This window comes from Dermacentor variabilis, chromosome 1 (genome assembly GCF_050947875.1).
Source record: "Dermacentor variabilis isolate Ectoservices chromosome 1, ASM5094787v1, whole genome shotgun sequence".
NCBI lineage: Eukaryota > Metazoa > Arthropoda > Arachnida > Ixodida > Ixodidae > Dermacentor > Dermacentor variabilis.
Window position 1 is genome coordinate 28295890 of NC_134568.1, and position 8038 is coordinate 28303927.

The window sequence follows — 8038 nt, forward strand, 5'->3', positions numbered from 1 at the left end:
AAACGATATATATATATATATATATATATATATATACACACACACACATATATACCTTGCTTACTTACCAAGCAGGGGGGCGTAACAAAACTAGGGGACAAAAGAAATTCGATACCACAAAAAACATAATGACACGGTAGAAGACAGCATAATACATAATTATAATCAAAAGTGAGCAGGACAGGGCAACAGTGCAAAGCACAGCCAAACAGATGCACAATATGAAAAAATAACACCGTAGTTCGTATTGTGTGATCACAAACAAAAAGTCATAATTATCGCCATCACAAGATGCTTCCAACGGTAACGCATTCCATTCTTTTATGGACCGAGAAAAAAAAAAGAATACATGAAATATTTGTGCGCTCAAAGTAAGGTTCAAGAGTATGAGCATGTGTGTGCCTAGTTTTCCTAGAAATTCGGCATGTTAGGTAAGTTTCAGGTTTATTGTTAAATTTACCAAAGTATAGTGAGTGGAGAAATTTCAGCCTAGCAATTGCTCTTCGGTGTTGTAAAACAGGGATGCTATTACTAGCCATGAGCGTTGAAGGCGAGTAATTTCTCTGGTAAGCAATAAATGTAAAACCTTATAATATAAAACTTTATATAAAGATATATAAAGCGTTTCGTTGCACCATCTCAAGTTTTCTACTATCTTTCTTGAGATATGGATCCCAAACGACACTAGCGTAGTCTAATTTAGGTTTTATTTAAGTATTATTTCTGATGGAGCAGTCTTTAGCTTGTGACTCAAGAAACAGAGATTTTTAGAAGCGGATGAGCATGCTTTAGTAATATGAATTGACCATGTTGAGCGGTTTGTAATCGTAATACCTAAATATATATATTCATCAACCACCGTTAGAGGGCAATTATTGAGAGAACACCTGCAATTAAAGGGCATTGTTTGTGTGTTACATATATATATATATATATATATATATATATATATATATATATGTGTGTGTGTGTGTGTGTGTAATCGAGAAGAAAGGGGGTTAACCGAGGGGCCCGATTTTTATTAGTCATATCATAAGAAGCCAACAAACACTGACACCAAGGACAGCATAGGGGAAATTACGTGTGCGTAATAAATGAAATGAAGAAACGATAAATTAATGGAAATTAAAGCGGATGAAAAAACAACTTGCCGCCGGTGGGAACCGAACCCACAACCTTCGCACTTCGCGTGCGATGTTCTACCAATTGAGCTACCGCGGCGCCGTTTTCCCCTCCACTTTCTTGGGTATTTATGTGTCTTAGTAGAACCCTGGGAGTGTTAGCCAGCGCCACCACTCACATACCTTGGCGGCGGACGTGGAACGTCCTTTTTGCCGCAGGCGTCACGAGAACGTGGTCTTTTTGGGTGAAGGCAACTGGTCAATAAACCCACACATGCTACCTGAAGGCATCAATGTTGCCGGATTCGAGACCCTCGTTATGTAATAAACGAGAAGAAAGGGGGTTAACCGAGGGACCCGATTTTTAATAGTCATATCATAAAAAGCCAACAAACACTGACACCAAGGACGACATAGGGGAAATTACTTGTGCTTAATAAATGAAATAGAGAAACGATAAATTAATGGAAATTAAAGCGGATGAAAAAACAACTTGCCGCAGGTGGGAACCGAACCCACAACCTTCGCATTTCGCCACCTGCGGCAAGTTGTTTTTTCATCCACGTTAATTTCCATTAATTTATCGTTTCTTTATTTCATTTATTAAGCACAAGTAATTTCCCCCATGTTGTCCTTGGTGTCAGTGTTTGTTGGCTTGTTATGATATGACTATATATATATATATATATATATATGCAGGAAAACATTTGTCATTCACCCGCATGTAGAAGCTCCAACAGATTGTACTTTAAGTTTGCAGTTAGCGTGGATACTTAGCACATATGAACTAGACACAATTTCATCTCATTGGCCATGTCTTTGTGTCTACGTATTGGCGGCGAGGAGTTACGGAGTCGCCATCTATCGGAAGCGCCTCGCTGGCGTAGTATGAGGGATCATGCGGCGCGCTCCTCATAGGTTTTGCTGTCAACGCTCACTGAAAACAACACGCGCGAGCTCTCCCGGACATTTCTATAAGTACTTTCGAAACGAGAGAAGTTTGTTACTGTCTAAATAATATTCTTGGGCAAACTGAAAGCACACAATCGTTTACAGACGCTATCTCCTTACCGAATGCGTACAGTGAACGCCAATGCGCGCGGTCGCCGCGATGGAGTCTCCCGAACCGGCTTCTTGCGTGAAAGGTAGGTAAACGCTGAGAGCAAACTATGTGAAATATGTTCTTATAGTGTTTGTATAACTAAATGGAGCGTAATAGAACGAAGCCTCAATGCAGCGATCGCGCAGATTCGCAGCGACCGACTGCGCGTCTGCATGCTTGTCCGCGCACTGTTTCGCTTTCTCCGCGCGCGCGTTTTCGCACCGTGCCATGAGCTTTAGGCCGCAGAGTATGAGCATTTGACAGTATACAAGCAACCATTGTTGCGTGGGCGTTATCAGAGCTGTTCAAAAATAATTTCATTGTAGAGACTTCGACGCCTACGGGGACTGTGATGTCCCGTCGCGACGATTCAATCTTTTTTTTCTTCTAAATTCTTTGACCTTTCAATATTATTTCTCGAGTTGCGTCGCACTGTATGTTTATCGGTGTTCTCAGCGTGCAATTTCCCGCTGCTCCTTTTATGTAATCCAATGCATTAATTCATAACACAAACATGACCATATGCCATGCTTTTTTTAAATGTGCTTCTTACCACTGCCTTTCCATTCCACTGAACTTGCGAGTATCTATAGCATCGACAAGTTCATAGACCAAACTGTCATGACATTAATCGGGCAGCGGACTCGGGCGAGCGTCTCAGTGCGCGTTTTCAGAACATCGCAGACCGGGCGCCGTAGCCGAAATCTTCCTCGCGTCTGTGCTTGCTGCATACCCGAGTTGTAGCCGATGACTGTTTGCCGGTTTTATGTTTCGCGAGCCAAGCTTCACGCAGCTTCTTGTCCTGCGGCTACGTGTGAATAAGGCTGACACCGGCCTCCGTTACGTGCGTCCTGTTGCGTTTCGCCTGCGACACGTGGTTTTGCCGGCGCGACTGCGGCGGGGCGGCAGACATTTTGGCCCGATCGTCGTCGCCGCAACACTCATCGCCAGGTGTTTCCAGGCGCGACTGCGGCGATGCGACCGCCTAGGGATCATCCTCGCATTCCAGTCATTGTGCCCGAAACAGGCGATGCCAAAGCAGGGATCTCATTCCAGTCATTGTGCCCGAAACAGGCGATGCCAAAGCAGGGATCTCGTTCCAGTCATTGTGCCCGAAACAGGCGATGCCAAAGCAGGGACCATCCTCTCATTACAGTCATTGTGTCCGACCGGCAGCGCCACGACAGGGTGCTGCGAGATCGTGCTCGACATGGTGCTACGGCATCGCTACGACAGTGTGCGTCACCATTAGCCCATTGTACATTCACGTGCTCGTCTTTTGAGGGGTTCCTTCTTGCCCTCAACTGCGAGAGTATAAAAACAGCTGCCCCCGGACGCCAAAAGGAGGGCTCCGATTTCTTCTGTTGAGTGAAGTGCTCTCCCGTCTCTCTACTTCGGTCAAACCTGACCGCCAACTCTTTGCGATGTTAAAATAAACAAGTTGTTTCGTTGTTACCAGTCGACTCATGCTTTGCCGGGACCTTCGGATGCTTCCAGTTGTACCCCAGGCCGCCAGGCCAACGCTACCCTTGGGGCTTGCGACCCAGGTACAACCACGGGCGTCAGCGCCGAGTTCCCAACAGATCGTACCAGCAGTCGGATCCCAAACATCTGGTTGCCAGCGGTGAGATCGCCTCCGACTTCAAACAACTGTCTGCCAGCGGTGAGATCGCGACAACGGAGGCCAGCAGCAAAGAGATGCAGTTGACGATATGCTGAGCAGCTCAACGACGATCCGGGAGCAGTGCAACGAGCCCTGTGTGACGACTGGTTGCCTGCAGCGGAACGACTGCGCTGGACTCTTGGCTGCGAGGTTTGGTGAGTGCGGGACTTTCTTCTTCTGAGCTTTGCCAGGCTTTTTGTTAGTGTTAGAAACAGAGCTGGTAATTGTGGTTGTCGTTGCTGCCGGGTTAGTTTGCGGCAAGACAATAGTAACCAGTAGAGAAAGCAGCATTCAGAGCAGCCATGGATTTGAAGTCGTTGCGCAAACCGAAATTGTTGGAGCTTGCAAGAGAGTTGGGTCTGGATGTCTCAGACAAACTAAGAAAACCTGAACTGCTAAAGGCTATTCTTGAGTTAGAGGCTGAGGATGACGAGCTGTCGGAATGCCTTGAGACTATTGAAGAGAGGGAGACTGCAAAAGAAAAAGAAGAGCGTGAACGTAAAGAACAGAAAGAGCGAGAGCAACAAGAGCGTGACCGTCAACACGCTTTGGAAATGAAGCGTCTTGAGGTAGAGATGGAACGCGCTCGTAATGGAAGTCAGGCACACGGTGCAGGAGAACGCGTATTGTTCAAAATGACTGACCTGATGCGGCCGTTTAAGCTTGGAGAGGACATTGGTTTGTTCCTGGTTAACTTTGAGCGAACGTGCGAGAAGCAGGGGTTCTCTCGGGAAACGTGGCCACAGCGCTTGCTCACTTTGTTACCCGGCGAGGCGGCAGACGTAGTCGCTCGCTTGGATAGAGAGGAAGCAGAGGATTTCGACAAAGTAAAATCGAGTCTGCTAAAAAAGTACCGGCTGTCTGCGGAGGCGTTCCGTCGGAAGTTTCGGGAAAATGAGAAAGGCAGAAGTGAGTCATATACAGAGTTTGCGTATAGGCTTATGTCGAACATGCAGGAGTGGCTCAAAGAAGAGAAAGCGTTTGGTGACCACGATAAAGTTCTGCAGTGTTTCGGGCTAGAACAGTTTTATAGTCGGTTACCGGAGAACGTGCGATACTGGGTCTTGGATAGGCCAGACGTTTGTACGGTGGCTAAAGCCGCTGAGCTAGCCGAGGAGTTTGTGACGCGTCGAGCTCGCGGAGCTAAGGACGGTCAAAAGGGTGAATTTGGCTCGAAGTTCGAGAGGCCGAAGTTCACACCCATGAGAGAAAAAGGGGACACGCGTAGTGCGGATGCGAGCGAAAGCAGTCCGACCAAACGTAAAGAGACGGCGGCAGCCAAACGCAGAAAGCGGTTCGAGATGAGGCGAGCGCGCTTGTGTTATACGTGCCAGAAGCCGGGTCACTTTTCGGCGCAGTGTCCGGAAACAACACCAAAAGTTGTGTTTTTTTCAATAGGCAGCACTGACGAGAACATGAAGCTTCTCGAGCCTTACATGCAAGACCTCCTCGTGAACGGGAAAGAGTGCCGAGTGCTTCGCGATTCCGCAGCTACGATGGATGTAGTTCACCCGTCTTATGTAGAACCCCATATGTTCACGGGCGAGTGCGCATGGATCAAGCAAGCCGTGGAAGCTCATAGCGTGTGTCTGCCAGTAGCAAAGGTGCTTATTGAAGGACCTTTCGGAGCGCTTGAGACAGAGGCGGCAGTGTCATCTATGCTGCCATCCCAGTACCCGTACTTATTTTCAAACAGGTCCGATCACCTCCTGCGCGAGAAGGGGCTTTTGTTTGGTGAAGCTAGTGTTCAGGCCTTAACCAGATCGAAGGTTCGGGAGCTCGCTGCAAAGGCGGTAGTTGCGGGGCCGACGTTATCAAACAACGAAAAAGGGTCAGAGGCGCAGCAAGCTGATATGCCGAGCACGCCCGAACTGAATAAACTAGAGTCTGTAACGTTAAAGGCGCCAGATACTGGAGAGGAAACGCCCGACGCGGGAAAGTTAGAAGAGCTATCTACTGATTTGCTCATCGCGCCTACGTCAGACGGACTTGATAGGTTGCTAAAAGTCAGCCGGACGGCTTTGATAGCCGAGCAAAAAAAGGATGGCAGCCTGGAAAACGTGCGCTGCAATGTCAAAGAAGGTATCGCCAGGAAAACTGCGCGTTTTGTGGAAAGGGGTGGAGTCCTGTACCGGAAGTATCTAGACCGCCGAGGAGTGGAGTTCGATCAGCTGGTCGTGCCTCAATGCTATCGTCAGGATCTGTTGCGCTTGTCACACGGGGGTTCGTGGTCCGGACACGTAGGAGTTAAGAAAACTAAGGACCGTCTCTTGCAAGAGTACTATTGGCCAGGGTGTTTTCGGGACGCAGACCATTTCGTGAGGACATGTGACACTTGTCAGCGGGTGGGCAAACCAGGGGACAAATCAAGGGCGCCGTTGAAATTGGTACCTATCATAACGGAGCCTTTTAGACGGCTCGTTATTGATACAGTGGGACCTCTGCCGGTAACAGCCACGGGGTACAGACACATTTTGACTGTGATCTGCCCAGCGACAAAGTTCCCTGAAGCAGTGCCGCTTAAAGAACTCAGCTCAGTTGAGATAGTCAATGCACTACTGTCCATATTTGCGCGAGTTGGTTTTCCTGCGGAAATCCAATCAGATCAGGGCACAGTGTTTACTAGCGCTTTGACGACAACTTTTCTCGAAAGGTGTGGGGTAAAGCTGCTACACAGCTCAGTGTACCACCCACAGTCGAATTCCGTTGAGAAGCTCCACTCCGTCATGAAGCGCGTGTTGAGAGCGTTGTGTTTTGAACATCGAACTGACTGGGAGCTGTGTCTGCCTGGGGTGATGTTTGCTTTAAGGACCGCGCCGCATGCGGCTACGGGGTTTTCGCCAGCTGAACTGGTGTACGGTCGCTCGCTTCGGTCTCCGCTTCGCATGCTTCGAGAATCATGGGAAGGTAGGGGCGACGACCCAGTCGTGGTGGAGTACGTGCTTAAGCTCCTCGAACGCTTAAGAAGGGCACAGGAGTTGTCAGGTGAAGCAATGACAAAGACCCAGCAGAGGGCCAAGGTTTATTATGATCGGACAGCCAGGGCCCGTCGTTTTGAGGTGGGCGATGAGGTCATGATATTGCGCACATCGCTAAACAACAAACTAGACGTGCAGTGGGAGGGCCCAGCACGAATTGTTCAGAAACTGTCGGACGTTAACTACGTGGTAAGTCTGCCAGGAAAGCGGAAAGCACAGCAAGTTTACCACTGTAATCTGCTCAAACCTTATAGACAAAGGGAAGCAGTGGTGTGCATGATGGTAAACGTTCCTGAAGAGCTTCCGGTCGAGCTTCCGGGACTAGGCTCAGTGACGAACAGGGAAGACACCGGTCAAGTCATTAGTGACCTTATCAGTAAAGCACCGCTGTCGCCTGAGCAGAAAACCGAACTACACCAGCTATTACAAGAGTTTCAAGGTCTGTTCTCTGAGAGGCCTGGTAGGACTTCTGTACTTACTCATGATATAGAACTTACCTCCACAGAGCCAGTACGATCCAAGGCGTATCGGGTGTCACCCCGCCAGAGCGATATTATGGAGGCTGAGGTAAAGAAAATGCTACAGCTCGGTGTTATTGAGGCAGGTGAGAGTGATTATACCTCCCCTTTGATTTTAGTTGAGGTACCGGGCAAGGAACCTCGTCCTTGCGTCGACTACCGCAGGCTTAATTCCATCACTAAGGATCAAATTTATCCGATCCCTAACATCGAGGAGCGCCTTGAGAAAGTTAGTAGCGCTCAGTTTATTTCCACCCTAGATCTTGTCAGGGGTTATTGGCAGGTTCCACTTACAGAAGAGGCTAGTAGGTATGCGGCGTTCATTTCACCAATGGGAACATTCCGTCCTAAAGTGTTGAGTTTTGGTTTGAAGAACGCGCCATACTGTTTTTCAAGCCTCATGGATAAAGTGTTGCGGGGACAGCAAGAATTCGCTTTACCGTATCTAGACGACGTAGCGATATTCTCCGCATCCTGGTCTGAGCATATGGCACACTTGCGGGCAGTGCTAACCCGCCTGCGCGAAGCGGGCTTGACAGTAAAGGCTCCTAAGTGCCAGATAGCACAGGCCGAGGTTGTCTACCTCGGTCACGTGATTGGTCAGGGTCGTCGCCGCCCCTCTGAAATAAAAGTGGCCGCTGTGCGAGACTTTCCGC